Raw genomic sequence first — 20,414 nt, forward strand, 5'->3', positions numbered from 1 at the left:
CAGGTGCACGGCGTGTGACCGAAGCGTTCTTTTTCCCTTTCTCGTCTGGTCGACGACGACGCCCCTCTTTCTCTCGCCGTCCCCCTAATTTCCTCCTTTTGTGGCGCAAATGAAATCGCGCGGCGTGACATCCAGAGAAGAGACGCGAGCCCCGGGTCACATCCCTCCGCCGCGTATCCTCTGCTTAGAATACGACGAGTCGTTTCTTTCTCCCGGCAGAGAGAACACAGCGCGCGTGCACGCTGGAATTTTTACCAGTTAAATTCCGAACCCGGTTGCCTGCCGATGCTCTTGCCCGCGCGCCCCTTCGAGAACATCGCGTTCTTTTGTTCCGCTGCGTCGTTAATTATAGTCTGACCACGTACGCGGAACGTTCTACTGCGGCCGAGGCGCGCAAGAATCGAAACTGGATGATAAAAGAGGAGCAAAAGTGGCGGAGAGAACGGAGCAGTGAGAAATACAGCGGGTAGTAGTTTTGTTAATGTACTTTAGAGTAACGTCGAAAATCTCGAGAAATCTGGGAAATTTTCACGGTAGAAGTTACTCTCTCTGTGTCATGTGTTTCAAAGGGAAATCGGTGTCACCTAGTTTTTGACTGTCGTTCGATATGTCACGGACTATGTTACACGGTGTACTGTGGGAGAAAAAGAAATCCGCTGAAATGAACGTTCGGACGAAGGGTAAAGAGGAAATTTTCGTGTTGTCCGCCTCGTTATTGAGACGTATCACTTGCTATAGCGGTAAACACCGATTTGTCCAGATTATACGGATAAACCGTCCGGATAGGTGAGGTAACACACAACTAGAACCATTCGGAATACCTTCGCTCGCACACGAACTTCGCTTCGATTCGACCACGATATCCCTCGAACTGCTAGAGCATTCGATTCGTGCGATCGCGCGCGACTGGCTCAAAGTGTCGATATCGGTCGCGCGGCACCTTTTCAATTAAATCCACACTGGCGGCAGTTCGCTGGTACAAAAGTACACCTATCATCGGTATAGAGGCACCTCTAAATCCCCGATGAGAGGCATTGAAAAAGTTGGGAGAGAGGCGAGAAGAGAGCCTTTTATGTATACATAGATGTGTGTATATAAGTGTAGGTGTGTATGTGCAAGGTCTAAGTGGAGGAAATAAATCGTTTACCGGCAGAGACACCCGTCGCGGGCGGATCTTCACGGTTCAGGGGGACCGAACGGCGTTTCTGCTCGACTCGCCTCCTTTTCTCTTCGATAAAATATACTTAAACCGCGCCTCGTCGAGCTCCTCCACTTGCTGCGCTCTCTCTTTTGCCTGCCTCGGTCTCTCTCCCCGCAAGTTTCTGTTTGCCGCGAGAAATATATATCGCCATCGAGCCCTGCAAGTACACAAAGAGAGAAAGAAATAGAGAGAGAGAGAGACAGCAGAAAGAGAGAAAAATAGAGAGAGGGGCACAGCAGAAACAGAGAGAGAGAGAGAGAGAAATAAAGAAAGAGGGACAACAGAGAAAGAGAGAGAAATAAAGGAAGAGGGACAGCAGAGAGAGAGAGAGCAGAGAACAGGCCAGTAAGGTATACTGGGCGGAGGAGCGTGTATGCTCAGCATTGCCGCCCTCGCGCGGAATTTCTTCGACTTGGCTGGAAATTGAGGGCGGGCGAGGGGCGAGTCGACGTCATATCCGAAGGCGGAGAGGTGCAATAAATATCCATCGGACGGGCCAGGTGTTAAGAAAATGGATCAACTTAGCGTCGCGGATAAAATTGAGTGCAGCCGGCGAGTGCGTTTGATTTATAGCCTGATCCGCGGGATATTACTCACCTCGACGCTGACGCGCGTCTTTTGCCTGACCTTACGACGCCTGGCTCGCGTCTACCTTCCCTCCTATCTCTTCTTCTGCTTCTTTCTATTCCGACCTCTCCTCTTCCATCTTTTTCTTGTCTCCACCTGCGCGAAGAGGAAGGCAACGCGTTATTATCAGTCAGCGTCTCTCCGGCGAGAGGAAATAACGCGGTTTCTTTCGTCGGTTTCACTCGAAGCGAAGGTAGAGTAGACGTCGCGCGCGATAATTTATCGCGACGGTATTGCCCGGCGACGTCGTCGTCGTCGTCGCGCGTTATTACTTTCGCTCGCGACACCTTTCCTCGCCCCCGTTCAAAAGTCAACGTCGCCGTACTCGTCCTGTCTCGTGAATCGTCCGCGACGAATAATTCTTATCACGGTTAAACGGAATTCTGTGATCGTCGAAACGACTACACGGTGTAGGAAAAAAGGAAAACAAGCTGGTCACGATCAAACGAATGGCCCCTGGCCGCATCCGGACGCTCGGCACACCGAACACATATTGCCTATCAAACACGCTCTCCTTTCACCCTATTCCCGTTCCGTTATCCTGCTTCCAACGATGATTTTTTAAACGGTGACTTGCCTGATTTTACGGAAGAAAGTCTAGTTCAGGATGATACAATCGGAGTTCAATTAAACTTGCCAACAAATGCATACTTTATCACCTTAACGGTTGAAACAATGTAATCTGGACGCGAGAGACGTGTGTAACGAGTGGTTCGCAGGTAAAAATAAAAGTTGTGCTGTTTTATGCGAAAATTAAAGAGGGTGTGGTTGTAGGTGTGTCTCAGCTGTCGATCATGGTTACCGGAAAATTGGCGAAATTTAGTTAATGGCGAATTAGCGTTGCGGGAAGTGAAACTTAGGTAGCGATGAGTTGGCGACTGTTATAGGTAATAAAGTCATATAGCCTGTAGATTTAGTAGACATATTCTGCTGAATGATTAGAAAGTTCAAGTGAATGGACTAAGATTGTAATAGGTCAATGGAATAAGACTGTCCTTAGGGTGCTGCGACTGTCCGGTACCGAACCATAATTCATCTTTACATTTTTTAACCATCTGCTAAATCCTACTTTTCCCAAAATTGCATGTTGCAGCACCGCATAAGAAAAAGGTTTCCATTCGCATTCACTTTCAGGATTTTAGTCAGCATGAATTACCAGATCTACCGACTTTATGACTTTATCTCTCTACACTTCTTCCACACCCACAATCCTAAAAGTCAAAATTTGCCAACCTCCACCGATCATCATCTTCACTTGAGACACACCTACAACCGCACCCTCTCCGACATACGAAATATATACTCAACCACCACCACAATTTCTCAGTTAGTACATAACGACAACTATACACCATTTCTTTTTGTATTTATTGTAAAAATTTAACTAGTTTAATTAGATGATAAGTGTAAAACTTGTCGAGACATTTCTAAACCCAACCACTCTTCTCCAAATTGATTTGTGTGATTAGTTTGACGCAGACCGCCGTTCCACTAAAAATCGTCAGTCACACGATACGCGAACGGTACAGCGACATAGGTGTTGGTTTCACGTGTCTAATTGCAAGGTTTCAGGAATTTGCGGAGTGTCATGTGGTGCACATGCTAGAAAACAAATAAATCAAAAAAGATAAATCACGATTTCTCTACCGAGCACACACTCACACTCGTCTTTTGTCACACACACATCTATTGTATTTAAATACCTTGCAAAGTAACACGTAGCTTATATCCTAACACGTATTGTTTCTGATGTGCTCGTGGTCGTTGCAATCAACCTTTCGAGCCTTGTCGATTTTTGCACGTGGAGTGCCAACTAGTACATCTATTGTATGTAAATACCCTGCAAAGTAACACGTAGCTTATATCCTAACACGTATCTTACAATATCCTAACACATGGGTATCTTACAAGAGAGAGAAAGAGAGAGAGATATATAGACAGTGAAAGGGGAGCGGTGCACGCAGAGAAAAATTAGCGAAAAAATGAGGGGTAATTACGAACCGCGTGTTGGAAAAGTATGGGACACAGAGTCCCGCGCGCCCGCACACGCTAGTTATTATTCCACGGGTGGACCGAGCAGCGTGATTAAATCAGAGCCTCTGGTGTGCTGCTTTTGAAAAAAAAAAAAAAAAAGACAACGAGATCCGATGTTTCGCCGTGGTCTCCCTTTGAATTCATCGTTAAATCATGCGCAACCCGGCTGCTCGTTCCGAGAAGATTAACCGAGCTCGATGACGCTTTGTGCTAGCCGTGGTAACGAAAGGGCATTGATATCGTCATGGCTCTGGTGACCATAAAAATGCAAAAATGTACAAGTGAAAAAAGGGGCGAAGATTCTAAGTAGAAAGCGAGACAATAAAAGGTAAAGGCAAATTCTTAGACCGAAGGGAGCACGATTGCCGTGGCGTCATAAAATTACCGCTGCTACGAAACGAGCGAAGGCGAAAAATATATACAATAGAACTACATACTAAGAAATCTAAGGGTCGGGCGGCTGACATACCTGTCGAGGATTAAACACCACCTATTTCCTTGTCACCCTGTATTTGCAATAGGTAAACAGTCCACATGGCTATGGGCACGTGTACTATTTTCGAATCCAGAATTCATTCAGCATCAGTATGAGGGGTAATTACGAACCGCGTGTTGGAAAAGTATGGGACACAGAGTCCCGCGCGCCCGCACACGCTAGTTATTATTCCACGGGTGGACCGAGCAGCGTGATTAAATCAGAGCCTCTGGTGTGCTGCTTTTGAAAAAAAAAAAAAAAAAGAAAACGAGATCCGATGTTTCGCCGTGGTCTCCCTTTGAATTCATCGTTAAATCATGCGCAACCCGGCTGCTCGTTCCGAGAAGATTAACCGAGCTCGATGACGCTTTGTGCTAGCCGTGGTAACGAAAGGGCATTGATATCGTCAGCTTTGAGAAAGGAAAGCTGACAGATTGAATTAGACCAAATATTCAATATAGTCCTTTGTCATTTTTACTTTTCGAAGGTGGTGGTAGTAGTAGTAGTATATGTTCGCCGTCGGCCTGTCGAGGATTAAACACGTATCTTAAAATATCCTAACACATGGGTATCTTACAAGAGAGAGAGAGAGATATATAGACAGTGAAAGGGGAGCGGTGCACGCAGAGAAAAATTAGCGAAAAAATGAGGGGTAATTACGAACCGCGTGTTGGAAAAGTATGGGACACAGAGTCCCGCGCGCCCGCACACGCTAGTTATTATTCCACGGGTGGACCGAGCAGCGTGATTAAATCAGAGCCTCTGGTGTGCTGCTTTTGAAAAAAAAAAAAAAAAAGACAACGAGATCCGATGTTTCGCCGTGGTCTCCCTTTGAATTCATCGTTAAATCATGCGCAACCCGGCTGCTCGTTCCGAGAAGATTAACCGAGCTCGATGACGCTTTGTGCTAGCCGTGGTAACGAAAGGGCATTGATATCGTCAGCTTTGAGAAAGGAAAGCTGACAGATTGAATTAGACCAAATATTCAATATAGTCCTTTGTCATTTTTACTTTTCGAAGGTGGTGGTAGTAGTAGTAGTATATGTTCGCCGTCGAGAAATTTGGGTCAGTGTAACAAGCTTCTTACTAAACTTCCGTAATTAGGTTAGCTTAGGTTAATAACACTGAGAACTGTAGATCGAGGGATAGATAAGGATGTATGGTAAAGGCGAGTAGTAAAAGGAATGATAAAAATGAAATTATAATTGGACTGAATAAGGTAAATGTTTCCCATTAGCGTCGACGTTCCCATTAGCCAGTTTATTTCATTTCACTAAACATGGGAAATAAAGCCTTAATATGTACATCGAAGTTGAAGGTATTATTTTTTTCTTCAAATTCATTGATTATTATTGAGGATCTTTAATTAGCGAATAAAGATTGACTCAATCGACTGCAGAAAAAAAAGAAACGTTTATTGATAGATATGAAATACAAAAAAAAAAACGGAGGCGAAAACCCGAGTGAAAAACAGTTACTCAGTTTGGGGTTGTCGCACGACTACTTAAAATGCGGAAAAACATTTGTTATATACTTGGCATCGCCCCACGGTCAGCGGACCCATGGCTTTTATGGCCCGGCCTGGGCCTACGTTAAGCAGAGAAACTCGCAGTAGGAGAAAAAAATTCAAAATATAATCTATTCTCAATAATTATATTAATAGTGATTAATATTTAAGCGTGACATTGCTCTTTAACGAAAGAGTATAAATATATGAACGAGGTACGATGTGAAATATACATTTCTGAAGGGAACAATTTTATAACAGAAATGTACGAATGCATATAATAATTTATATAAATTGTCGCGGAAGATGCAATTGACAGTAGAACAGAAAAAACATGTCAATTTTCATTTCGATAGTTGCCGAAAATAGGTACGTCGGAAACAGGTGTACTTCATTAAGCGGACATTTTATTTTGTGAGAGATTTTTTAATATTAAAGTTAGAAAGCATATATTATTATTAATACTGAAAAGAAAACTTCATTGTAAACCTTACCTTTTGCAAAATATTAATCAAAGTACTTTACTTAAAATGTGCAAGTAGGTCAATAAAGGGGATCTACCGAATGTAATTTTTACTAACAACTTTTTTGGAAACGCTCATACGTTATTTAGAAAATTAAATGGACCGACAGTCTCAGTAATCAATATCTCTTGTAAATATCTTTACATATCAGTAAAAAATAACTATTTTTAAACAATCAAACAATCTTGCGTCAATAACCACAATTGTCGTCTACTTTATCGTCCAATTTTAGTTGTTTACTGATAACAAAATTCTAAACTTGAAACAAGCACAGATAAGAAATGTGGCAAATAACGATTCAAATCTACCGGAAGATCAAATATTTTAAGTGAGAATGTGATAAAGTGTACCCGGTTATTGACATAAGGGTTAAATTATTTGAAAAAAACAAATTTGTACTCAAAATTACATTTTTCACACGAAATAGAAAATTTTATGATAAATGTAGAGTTCACCCGTCCCTCCATTTTACGCAAATTCTTACTTGAACGAACTAATTACATGACTCTGACCTTTTTTTTTTTTAAACCTCTTGTCCTACGATTTAAGTTTTACAGTACAGATTCTGACACCGAATAAAACTTATTTTGATTTTCTGAAATATCATTATTTTTTTTATTAACCTATGCGATTTAAATGTTTTTACAACTTATACCTGTTTTTCTTACCATGTTTTTTTTCATACAAGCAGTGTTAATGCCCGTGGTTGTGGCGATGAACTCTCGAGCTTTGTGGATGTTTGCACGATGTTGTGCCGTCTAGATACTGGTTCGAAGGACCACCCAAATGATTGGGACTTGTAAAAACTGATCAATTTCTAACGCGTGATGTGAGCTGGTTCCTCCTTGGTTCTCCTTGTTCGTGGTGGTTAAACAACTACTCAACGACTGACTCTCCGACGTCGCGTCTCGGACGTCCGTGAGAGGGATTTTCGTTGGGACACGCTGATTGGTTAATGGTTAACGATTGCATTTGTCAATCAGCGTGTCTAATATCGTCTTTACCGCCCTTCCAGTGCGCCCTTAGCGCGCTGTCACCTTGAAAGGGTGGGAGATGGTCGCGAGGGGTGGGCGGAAAGTCCTAAAAATCTGGAATTTCCTCCGGGTGACTAATCGGCAAGCGGACCGTTGCATACAGATATGCCGTTTATGGTATGTTCGTAGGCTATTGAGCGCGAGGGACACAAATTACTAAAAATCTAGCAAAGCAATTCTAGTGACCCTCGCAGGATGTAATTAGACCCGTGCAAGCAATAAACGGAAATCCTGAACTCAAAAATAACCGTTCATGGTCGATCGTGCCATAAACCGTTTCTACAGAAAACCTCTGTTTACGCGATTTTTATCTGCGCAAAAAAAAATCAAGGCGGAACGGTCAATCCGCGTAAATGGAGGAACGGGTGTAGATATATAATTTACACGGTTGATTAGCTCCTTTTTTCGAAGCACGCCCTAGATAAAGGGTCGAGATTCACGTCCCCTGTACATTCTTCTCGCGCGAACGGAACGCGAACGTCGACGTTGTAAATAGTTTAAGCAAAGAACTGTAGCAACAACAACGTCGTTAAACACGCTCGTCCCTTATCTCGGCGGGGTGGAAATCTCGGTTGGCGCGTAGCTCGGAAATTCGGCACGGCGCGACGGTATCAAAGACAATGGGAAACGCGGCGACGAACGAACGAGCGACGTTTAAGGACGCGGAGCGTGGCAAAGCTCGTGGGATCGTGGAGATCGCCTCGCAAACGGCGCCACCGGATTACAAATTAAGAAGAACTGTAATCCCTGCCTCGCGTTCACGACTCCGTGCAAATGCTCTAAGTGGACAAAGCGAATGCTCCGTCGTAAATTCCCGCTGATGTTCGAAATCGTTCTTTCGAGCGGCGGCAAGCTTTGATGTATCGTTCGTATCATAATTCAAACGGATTTCTTCGTTTCCTCGCGTTTCTTTAATTCTTCGGTACTCCTAAACTCGGAAACTTATCATTCAAATTCTGTGCACAGGGTTGGTTTGATGAAAAACATCTTGAAGGATGGTGCAAAATTGGAAATTGTAATTAGCAAAATTTTCTTCGCTCGAATTTTGCACGTCAGCTTTTGCGAATTGTACGTCACACTGAAATATGATAAATGAGCGGTAAGCGCGCCATTTGTCGTTACGTTCGTCACGCTGGTAATTATATCAGCCGTTTAATGCAAAAGTGGTGTAAGTGAATTTTTTGCCTAATTGATTGAATACCGAATCGCGAAAGGTCGACCTTCGTTCTGTTTTCTGCACGAGTGGATGGCAAAAGAAGTAAGAATGGTGTAACGGTGTATTGAATGAAATGATTGTACGTATAGCTTGATTTTCGGGGCTGTACGATACTCTACTCGTGAACGAGACTGTTTAGCTTCGTTCTCAGTTCGTATCGTTGCGCTCCCGATGTTTTAATCCCGGAAGGGCGAAATTCTAGTAGTTGGTGTGGTGATGGTGAATAATACGTTCTCTGCCTCAGAATATTTTTGAACTCTCCTTTATTTGTGGTGGTGCGTAGGTATATATTAGGTTGGTGTGTGTTCTGATTGGTTGGACGTTGAAGGTGGTGGAAAAGAAGGTCTCGAAAAATGCGGAGGTGTGATTGGACATTAGGAAACTAGTGGAAGGAGAACGTGAGGGTGAGGGTGGTGTGCAAAAGTTTAAATAATTTAGGGAAAACCCGGAAAGGGGAAAGGGATAGGAAACCTGACCAGGGAGCGACTCGAACTATTTTATGATAGGGAAGGAATTTGTTAGGGGCTAGGAAGACGGTTGGAAAGGACTGTTTATTATTATATGATGTGTGACTGGCCGGTGGGCTGCGCGACCGGACAGGGGCAAAACGGCATTATCAGTGGCTTGCATAAAAGAGTAGTAACATTTTTTCGTATTATCGAATTTTACACAACTTTTACTTTATCCCTCGTTATCCATATTGTAAATGGGTGATTGTTTTTTTTTATATTATTTTTGCCTTGGTGCGAGTTGTGCCTATTGGCTCAGGGCCAGTTTGCCAAGTTACACGTCTGTGTTATCATCTACAACGATTGCACGAGTTACTATAGAGAACAATTTTTAAAAAATCTCTAATATCGGGAAACGGATGATTGAAATAAAAGTTTCCCTTTATATTCCCTTTATATACCCGTTCTGGACTGAAGAGTAGCGCGACCCACGCTGATCGGCAATTGTTACCGATCCTGTTTTGTTATTCTAGACATGGGACCTCCGCCACGTGTGTGGTTCGACTCTCTGGTTATTCATCGTAATATTGTAATCCATACTTATTCTAAAATATATACTTTAATAATGTAAGCGTGTAGTTCAATAAAACCCCAACATGGACACCCAAATGAGAAATCTAGGGTCCGCTTATACCTACGAACTATTTATGCTATTGTATTGCAGAGGTAGAACGTCTTAATTTTAAGACGAACTCCAGACACATCTGGCGGTCTTCCCAGTGTCTTTGTTTAGAAAAAAAAAAACGTTGAAAAATTTTTGTTCTCAGGTGATACATTTTATTTAGCGTCCTTCGAAATAATCCAACAATCCAGGTATTTTACATTTTTCACTTACACCATTTTGGACGACGAACGGATAAAGATTGTTCGATACGTGCAGCATCGTGTATTTGCATCGCGGTGGATCATGCCTGACAGTGTTTCTCGTAATACGAGCCACCGTCAGACAACGGAAAGAAAATTTCTATCGATCGGTGTTTCACGAAGTGGCTCGAGTACCCTCTTACCAGGGGTGTCAAGTCGCCTGGGGTCGTTCCTGGCCGGCGTGTAAAAGCATCCCTGGGCAAACACGTGTGTTTTTACTCGGTCTGACATATCCTGACGGTTGCAGGCTCGTCGCATGGAACGTGACGCTGTAACAATCGCTGTAATCACCCCTTGGTTGCGGTGTCGTTCTTCGATAGGGAAACCAGAGACATCCCTCGACGGGAATGCCGCGACGTACTCTTTTTCCTACCCCTACTCTCTAATCCCCTAAGCGCGTCTGGAATCTTGCAACAAATTCCAGCGTGCTTCAGCCTCAGCTTTCTCCACTTTCGTTCTCGTTCCACTACGGATTCCGCGCCGTGATGAAAAAAAGAGAGAGGGATGGAAGAAAGAAGGACGAGAAGCTCGTTTTCGTGGTGAAGGAATCGCGAGACTTTCGAACTTTCGAACGCGTACCGAGTGTTTTCCCGATCGCTGGCAATCGGCTTTCGCCTCTCCCTTGGAATCCGATTCCCAAGTAGTTCGGACTTGTTTCAATCGGACCTCGAATTACAGAGAATTTCCGTGTTCAAGCTTTGACGACCGGACCAAAGCCGCTATCTCTGTCCACGCTCGATAGTTGGCGAAATGCTAATTTAGAACTAGATATCTTTGACAACGTTCCCTTAATCGCGTTTGATAACAGTCTGAAACCGAACGTCGTCGACTTATACTCTCCTCGTTCGTCATGTTATCAGTTCTCAACCGGATAAGTGGAAACACCGTTCGATCATCTCTCTTCGCTTCGGAATCTCTCTCGTGAAACGGACGCGAACAGTCGAGGAAACCTCGGTCTCCAATTCCCTCTACCTCGGATATCCTCGCTCAAAGGTGGATTATTAGACGAAGAAAAAAAGAGAATATTAGTTGCTCGATGCGGAGAATGGTTTGGTCGCGAGGTTCTCTCGCTCAAAGGATACCCTTTTGACCGTTAGAGGGTCGTTCCACCGAACGTGACGTTCTAACAATCGGCGGTGTGGCTTGTTTCCACACCCGTCCTCCACCTCGCCGTCCTTTTTCGAAGAGGAAAATTGCGACGTGTCCTGGTGAAAACGTGACGCGCCAACCGTTCCACCCGCACCCTTGTGGCCCTCTGTTCCGCCTCTTACGACTGCTGGGCACGATCCTTGCTGCGTAACCCTGTCGTTTCTTTATTCCAGCTGCGTTGTGTCTCGAGAGGGCCGGTTACACTAAATGTTTCTCCCGATATCGACTGTCTCGATAACGACGGACGAGTGTCGTTCGCACGCGACCCAACTAGAATTCACTTTACCCTCTACTTCTCCACCTTCTCCTGCGTCTCGAACTCCTCGTTTCACTTCGACAGAAAGGAAAGCCTCGCGAGACTGTTAATAACCTGGTCTGAAGGTCCAATCAGAAATGTGGAAGTACCGTGGGTCGGTTTTTCCACGGCGGGACGGCGCCAAGCCCGATAACCCCGGAGCATATTTTCACCGTTACAGCTGGCTGGCACGTTTTAACGTACACCCCTTGGAAAAGATGCCGGCGCTCCTCGAAAAGGAAAATTGCGTCCGGACGCAAACGTGACGTTTTCCCTCCGTGCTTCTGTCTCAGCTTTCAGTCCATTCGTGCGCGCTGCTCTTCCTTTCTTCCGCTTTTTTTTCCTTTGTCTCGTTTCGCGAAGAGAATGGAAATCCGTAGGGAACGGTATTATTTGTCAGGTCGCTGGAGAGACACGCGATCGTGTTCCAACGTTTAAGTCACGATCTAATTCAGCTGTTAGCCAAAACGCCGGCTGGATTTGAGTAATTAAACGCGACTCGACCGATGTTATTCGACCAAGAGACGGGCGGCGGCACACGGCTTATCCAAACGACGCAACATTGCGCGACGAGCGTGCTACCAGACACGGACCTCGTAAATTTTCGCCGGTTGGATTATTAAATGTACGAGCAACCGAGGCTCTCGAGCGTTATGACGGCTCCTTGGATCTTTGTCAACCGTTCTCGCGAGCAGTTTTCCGGGTTTGTTTTATGGAAATTTTGTCCATGAATGCGAGGTTCTTTTCTGGTTGCTTCGCGTTTCGACGACTTGGAACTTTGATTTCGAATCGAGTGAAGCCTCCCGAATTTTTACTGTGTGTAATGTACTGTGCGAGATTGTCATTCTTTAATTGCAACTTGTAAGATTTTCAAAGTAGAAGGGAAAATGTCTGGGTTTGTGTTAAATATTTATCTTCTACAATCTAACACATTGTTTTTGAATATTTTCATTTGAAACACGGTGCCTGTAAACGTGTTTCATTCGAAGATTGAATGGATTTCCGTGGAAATTTATACCTTTGATAGCATACCTACTCCCTTATTGACACTGTTTTCCAGCATTGTGTACGTACTCGGGAGGATCTGAATCCCTAAGCCAAGCCCGGTCCGGAATCTCTGTAGATCTTGCCCGGTTCCATGCAGGCTGTCCAATCAAAGTTGCAACCTGAGGAGAGAGAAACAGACCGGTTGCAGAGAGCGTCGCTGCAGCAGCAAGTTGCATGCCTTAGCTCCTAGTAGTACTTCCCTTTAACCAAAGCAAGCGCTGCAAGAGTCAGCGGGGACAGTTAATTGCACGTTTTCTGGCCGGAGCTTTGTAACGCAACCATAAGCTTGCTCCCGCAATTGCGTCCGCTTTGATGCGTTCTGGAAGCGGAAACGGCGATTCAGTTAAAGCGAAAGGCTCGTTTGCGTCCTTCTTGCCTCTCTCTCTCTCTCTCTCTCTCTCTCTCTCTCTCTCTCTCTCTCTCTCTCTCTCTCTCTTTTGCTATCCAGACCTCGAATTAATCTCAATGCGATGACGTATGAAAATCTGCGAGGATTTGCCAAGCAATCTCCGGCTCTCGTCTTACTATCTCGCTCTGTGTGTATATATACAACGTTCGTCTCAGCTACTGTAAACAGATACAACAAATTCCCGAGCGTTTTATCAAAGACGTTCTAGGAAATCTTCATCACTTAACCGTTTTCCATTCCTATAAATTCGCAATTTTTCTCAACCAGAGGGAAGGAGACAGCTCGTGTCGATTCCTCCTGAGCAAGCAAACCGACCCAAGCAACTTCTCCGTTTTTCTTTCTTTGCAACTTCATTCGATGCCCCTGGACAATTTCTCGGCGATGTTATTTTCGAGAAACAAGAAGCAAAGCGCGTCGTCTGCGTTTCCGACGATAAATCGACGCTCTCAAAGAGACGCTCGCGGCAGGAGCATCCGGTTCACCGACGTCGGCTGTGGCGTCGTGTCCACGGTGATTCCACGGGGTGTGGGGGGGGGGGGCAGCTCGAAAAACGATTAAAATCCGTTGTCGGGATGGCGTGAAACGAAATTCAAGCGCGCGCTTACCCCGTGAGTTCGATCCGTGTAATTAAATGCTCATCGCGTCGAGCCTTTTTTTTTCAGGGGCGAATCGCGCGTAAAAGTCGAGCGTGCGCGCGTAATCCGCGCACGTTCTCTCTACGGGACGCGTGTACCATTCCCCTCTCTCTCTCTCTCTCTCTCTATCACTCACTTTTACTCTTTCACTCATTCACATTTTTTCTCTCTATTTCTCTCTCTCTCTTTCTTTCACTCACTCACTCAATTCTCTCTCTCACTCTCATTCTCTTTCTCTCTCACTCATTCACTCACTCTTTCTATCGCACTGACTCACATTCTCTCTTTCTCTCTGCTTCACTCACCCACATTCTTTCTTTCCCTTTCCTTCACTCACTCATATTCTCTCTCTCTTTCTCATTCACTCACTCACATTCTCTCACACTCTCTCTCACGCGCGTGCCTGCGCGCAATTCTGTCGAATTAAAAAACCGAAACCGCGAAAAAAGCAAAACCACGCGAAAAAATCACGCCCGGTCATCGTATATCTTTAGTCTGCATGCGACCGCGGGCGCGCGTTTACAACCACGCAGAACGACGCTATCCGTTTTCGCCGTGGCGCGATATCACTCGGTTCTCTCGACGGGGCGAATACGATCGAGTGTCAGCGGAAGCCGCATACTCCTCGCCGTCTCGAGGACCGCGCCTGCTGCTGGATCAGCACACGGTTTTCACCGAGCACACACGCGTAACGCTATAACGCCGGTGTGAATTGCACCGCGACGCGTTAATTTTGTTGTGTAGACTCGATGGCTGTTTGGGCAATCTCGTAAAAAGGTTTACGATGATGTTGAAACGACGAAGGGGTGATACTGTACGAGGAAGCGATTGGAGAATCGTTTTGGCGGTGTTCGAATGGCGCTACAAATGATCCAAGTGTTTCAACTTCAAATTTTTCTGTCCACGAAATAATGTACATAGAGTGTTTTTGTTTCCATGGATAATTTATTGTAGATTTCTATTCGCGGTATTTATACGATTTTTGTTTCCACTGTCGATCCAGTAAGCGATCACGACGATCGCGATCTCACACGCACACTTCGTTATCTTTAATATTGCGTATTCCACTTCTCGTCCACTTTATTTTCACCATTTCACTTGCCCCACTTTTCTCTGCCTCCTTTCCTTCGCTTTACTTCACTTTCCTCTTCTCTTTTGCTTCTTTTAACCTCATTTAGTCTCACTTCTCTTTCTGTCTTGTCTCTTTCACCTTCAAACCGGAAGCCCATCTTTGGTGTTATGTAATTGATTAAGTAATAGTAATAATAATAACGTCTGTATTACACAAGTGCTACTGTGCACAACCTATTATTAATTAATGGTGATTGAGCATTAAGTGATAAATCAAAGAAAATTAAGAATAAAATTTGATGATTTAGAAATCCCCATATACTTTCTGGGGGATAATTTTCTAATTAAGGGAGAAATTAAGAATGTCTGAGAAAGATTCCAAGATGCAGCGAATGAGAGAAAAGAAAAACAACGAACCTAAAGCAAAGTTATAATAATTACCTTAACGACCTCAGACGAGGTAGGAACGCAGGTGTATGGTGCACATAGAATTCCAGATTAACAACCATTTTCCACGATTCACAGAGCCACGAGCAAGTACAACCGCGAAAGCGTCTCCAATCTGAATCTTCCTCCAACCCTAGTTAATAAACCCACCAAACATAAGCCCGTACCTCTGATTTCACACTGAAATTCCACCAAGCTTTCGAACACAGGACACGCAGCATTCCATAGAGACGATCATCGAACACCGTCCCCGTATCCACGAGTGTGTTCGAAGGAATTTTTAACGAGCTACAAAAGCTCTTCCATGTCCATCGCTGGTAATTTATAGTTACCGTTCGTTTATTAACACCGTAGAAGATTTCCCCAGGCTGCGATCATTGTTTATGCAAAAGACGGCCGCAGAATGTTACGCTGCCAGTACCAGAGGGGGCTGCAGGCGTTTCGAGGCCCAATTAACGGCGTGTCGTGCGGTTGGCAAACGAGTTTTCGTTGGCGGAGAGGCGTCAAAAGGTGGCCGGCTTGTCCGTTCAGCCCTGTAACGTAGTTACGCGTTAATAGCGAAAACCGCTTGAAACGGGTTAAGAATTAGCAGCAGCAGCAACCAGCTACGCTGGTTCCCACGAACGGCGAACACTCGAATCGATGCCGCTGTTGATCGCCTCGCGTGCCTCAACACTTGGCTGTTGATTCTAGCTCGGCTCGTTTCAAAGGAACTCGCACAGTCGAACGTTGTTTATCTTTCTTGCAGTAGCAAGTGGGAAATTTGCGAGGAATAACTTCTACCCGCGTATATTTAACGTTCCTTTAACATATTTGACGACCGCAGACGAGAAATTGGGGCCTTTGGTTTTTCAACTGTTAGGGAATTGTCGTTCGTTCGTTTTGCAACTGCTGGTCACGAGATACGCTATATCTCGCATCGAATGCACTGTTAAAAATTATTTTTCAACCCTTCGCAGTTCGAATTCTTTTTCAGTTTCTTACCAATAACTCCGCGTTATTTCAAGCGTGTTATTTAACCCTTTGCAATATTTGAGACGACTAAGAAGCGACATTATATTTACCATTAGAGGCAACTCGAAGGATATTTTCCAAGACAGCAGGTCTGTGGACCTCCGTTCAGAGATCTCAGCGGTGAAACAGTTTGAAAGAACCAACTTCTAATAAAAAAATTACGGTTTGCTGAACTAGAAATCACGTACCATAAAATCGTCCCCTTGCTGTCCTAACAGTTATGTTAAAAGTTTGTTGCGTGGGTTCTTATGGGGTGCTGGTAACGAAAATTGTAAGGTGTAAGTGGTTCGGGTCAAAAAAGACCCAAGAAGAAAGACCGAAGACCTTCGGGTCTGTTTTGATTCAAAGACCTCAAGTGTATAGTGGAAGGAAAGTACGCGGTAGGGTTAAGTTTCGATCCATTTCTTAATACACCGTCAACAATGTGTTAACCCTTTCGAAACAGCTACGAAACTGCTTTCACACTTCTACGTTTCCATTCGGAAAGGATAATCTTTGAATTCCCACCCTCGTTGGGGAATTCAGTTCGTATCGCGTTACAACGGAAGCTCGCAAGTATCCGCGTCCGTTAATCAAGGACGAAAATGCTGCTTCCAAAGGTTGCCGTCTTAATCGAGTCTCCCGAGTTTCTTCTCCCTCCGGAGAAAGATTAACAACCATGTACAAACTCCGTTACGTCTCGTAAAACATCTTCCCGACGAAATTGAAACAGCGAACGAACATCGAAACGAATTTATCGACGACGTTTAATCTTAAAACGGGTAATTGCGAGTCGTCGTGGCCGCGGCTGAGACAGAAGGAGCGCTCGTTATCCTCGCGAATTATCCTTCGCCGAGGTACCAGCCAGCGAACGAGGACTTCGCGACCGCCAACCAAGGACGAAGCATATTGGCAGCGGAACAATTTCTCTCTCATGAGGTCGTTAACCATCTCTTTCTCTCCCTCGTCTCTCTCGCTCGTGTTTTCACCGTGAAAGAGAGAAACTAGCACGTAGACCGCGAAAAGGAGGAGAAGAGATGGGAGCCGAAAGTACGCGCGTCCGCTGAAAGATTCATCGTCGAGAGGGAAATGGCGCGAAAAGAGAGCCGAGACGAGAAAGAAAGAAGGAACAGAGGGGAGGTCTCGCCGGCGAATTCAACCGTGCTTTTCATACTCTGCAGAGCAGGCGAACAGTGGAAAGGTCGACCGGTCATTCGAGTATCATCTAATGCACCCGTTTGTCATTCGATGGATGCAAATTCGAACTTGATCTCTTCCCTCTGTCCCACTTCTTTATTTCATTCTTCAACAGACGTGCAATCGCGTTCCACAGATATTCTCTGCACAGGTACACGGTAGGAGAATGAGGACGGTGTTCACTTAGGACGAATATAAGTATAACGACCTGGTTCAGGGCTAATTTAGCCAGCCGCGATAACGAGAATAACGCTCGATCATAAAACTCTCGTGGTGTAGTAGGTATAGTCGGGGCCACGATATAGCGAGGTCGTAAAATCGGTCAGACGTCAAAGTAAACATGTTTTAGCTGCCGGGACCCGAAAATTGACAGAGATACGAGCAGATAAGTACTTGAAACCATTGTCAGGACCGTACGAAGAATTCCTGTATCCAGCGAAACTCAACTGATTCTAATATGCATGCAGCTAGGACAAATTAGGGTTTCTCCCTCTGGGGGAAGCCGCTTTTGGAAGTACGGTTACAGGTAAAGGTCTTATTGATGTCTTTAGCATCTTAGTTTATCTACTCGTGTTATATACAGATAGAAAGTGCAAAAAGATTGTGTAGCTTAATATTAACATATTTTCCATTTGTAAATGAAATACCATTTTCTACTTGAAGTACCAAATCATATGCTACCATTCGTTTATTGTTGGAACCCTCAAACAGACTGCAACACACGGCCTTGAGTGCCGCAACATCAATCGATGCCGATTCTTGAGAGTTTAATTTACGACCTCGCTATATCGTGGCCCCGACTATACGGTTACAGGTAAAGGTCTTATTGATGTCTTTAGCATCTTAGTTTATCTACTCGTGTTATATACAGATAGAAAGTGCAAAAAGATTGTGTAGCTTAATATTAACATATTTTCCATTTGTAAATGAAATACCATTTTCTACTTGAAGTACCAAATTCGTTTATTGTTGGAACCCTCAAACAGACTGCAACACACGGCCTTGAGTGCCGCAACATCAATCGATGCCGATTCTTGAGAGTTTAATTTACGACCTCGCTATATCGTGGCCCCAACTATATGTTAGTCTGAACCGTGTCATAATAACCGTTCGAGCTATACTGGTTGTGAAAGTCGGGTCTGTTGAGCAAAAGTCGAGAAACTTTTTCTACCAATTTCTACAGGGATTCTTTCTTCTCTGTTTCTCCGTATTGGCCATACTACGGGAGGCGTTTACACCCGGCGATCCTCGAAGGGTGTAGTGTTTGTTCGCGTTACACGACCACTCGTATCGGCCTCGGACGGGGTAATGGGGGTTCGAGACGGTGTACGGTAGGAGTGCGCGGCAATCCGGAATTCCCTTTTCCACCCTTTAGCCGGAGGCAATGCCCTGCGGGACTCTCGTACCGCCAGGCAGACGTCAGTGCTGCTTTCCAAGCTGGTTAGCTCGCGAGCGATAGATTGCGAAAAAGGAGAGGTCTCGACGCTCGTCTCGCCAGTCGGGGGATTACCGCCGATGGAACTTTGGATCGCGCCTGAACAGGGTACTTTGCGGGGTTCTGCGCTCGTCTCACGATCCGTCCAATACCAGGGGACGCTCTTAACGATACACGCGGCGTCGAGGACGTTTAACCGAGTGATTTCTGTGTTTCTCTTTGGTCCTCTGCTCGTTTAATTTGTTGAATAATTTGCGGAGGGGACTGTGATAAATGTCACCGGATGGTGATATTATTTGTGGTATATTGTGCATGTGGGGATTTATTATGCTATCAAGTCGGGCAATGTTTGATGGGAATCTTTAGGTTCTGCAATAGTAAGTAATTAAGAATTTTATAATGTGATCGTTACGATAATGTGAGAAATGTCGTATCTTCTGAGCTCTCGAGTAATTACGCGAGTGATCGATCTGCGAATAATTAGGAATTCGATATTTCATATTAGAGGAATTAATACAACTGGGACACTTAATTCTGTGTAACCAGTTGAAGAAAATTCAAGTTTTAATTTTTAATCGTCTCGATAACTAGATGCAAATTTAATAGGGTGGATATAATACACTTTGCGAGTAATTAGAAGTCAGATATTTCGTATTAACCTATCACAAATAAGACTCCAATTTTCCTATAGAAATGTAATCTTGGTTAAAAAAACAGTTCAAAGGTAACTTTAAATTCAACGAATAGTTGTTATCGTCCCGTTAACTATTACAGATGCAAATTTAATACCTTACGTATAATACAATTTGAGAATAATTCGAAGTCAGATATTTCATATTAGCCTATCACAAATAAGACACTAATTTTTCCACAGAAAGTTAATCTGGGTTAGAAAACAATTCAAAGGCAACTTTAGATTCAACGAATAGTTGCAATCGTTCCCTCAACTAGGTGAAAATTTCACAGGTTAGTCATAACACAAAAACACGTCGGTCAGCGTGTTACCAACTGTTCAACAGTTCTAAATTTCCCAACTAACCATCTGTCGCGTTTCACAAATTTCTATGATTCCCTCCCGATTTTATCCGATAAGGTGCCTCGGCTGTGTGACTCTGCACGGGTCCAACGGGACCACTACGTTCCCTCGAATTCGCCTAAGCAATCAGGCAAGTTCCGAAGCCATCCGGCGTGCACACGAATCGACCGCTGCGGATCACTGTTGACAGAGGAGGCGACTTCGTCGACGTAATCGTCATAGCTTGCGCCAGGATAGCCGATTGTGCTTCAGTCAACCCACTCGAACCGGTTCGAATCATCTTCGAGCGGAGGATTCGGTGCGCGGTTATGGTGGTACGCGTGGCCGTGCACGTTGTTACGGTGAAATCGAGCGTGTCGCGATACCACGGAACCGAGCTCTTCATAATCGGACCACGAAGCGACAAGTTGCTAATTGACCGTGGAATAATCGACGGGGAGGGCGAACGAAAGTATGGAGGAAAATGAAGGGTGGAAATCGGTAGGTGGAGGGGATGGTGGTCTGGTTTGACGCCGAAAATAGAAGAAAAAGAGAGAAAAGGAAAGCGTAGGCAGCCGCAATGCGTCGAATAATGCACCGATGAGGAAGAAAAAAAACCGCTCGGAGAAAGGGGAAGAAGAGCGAATGTCACGCTCCACGAACTGCCAGCTCTTTTTACTCGTTGCACGCGAATGCATTCCTGTCAAGCATACCGCGGGCGTGTGTGTTA

The sequence above is a fragment of the Habropoda laboriosa genome, unplaced genomic scaffold, assembly GCF_001263275.1.
Source record: "Habropoda laboriosa isolate 0110345459 unplaced genomic scaffold, ASM126327v1 scaffold22, whole genome shotgun sequence".
Lineage (NCBI taxonomy): Eukaryota > Metazoa > Arthropoda > Insecta > Hymenoptera > Apidae > Habropoda > Habropoda laboriosa.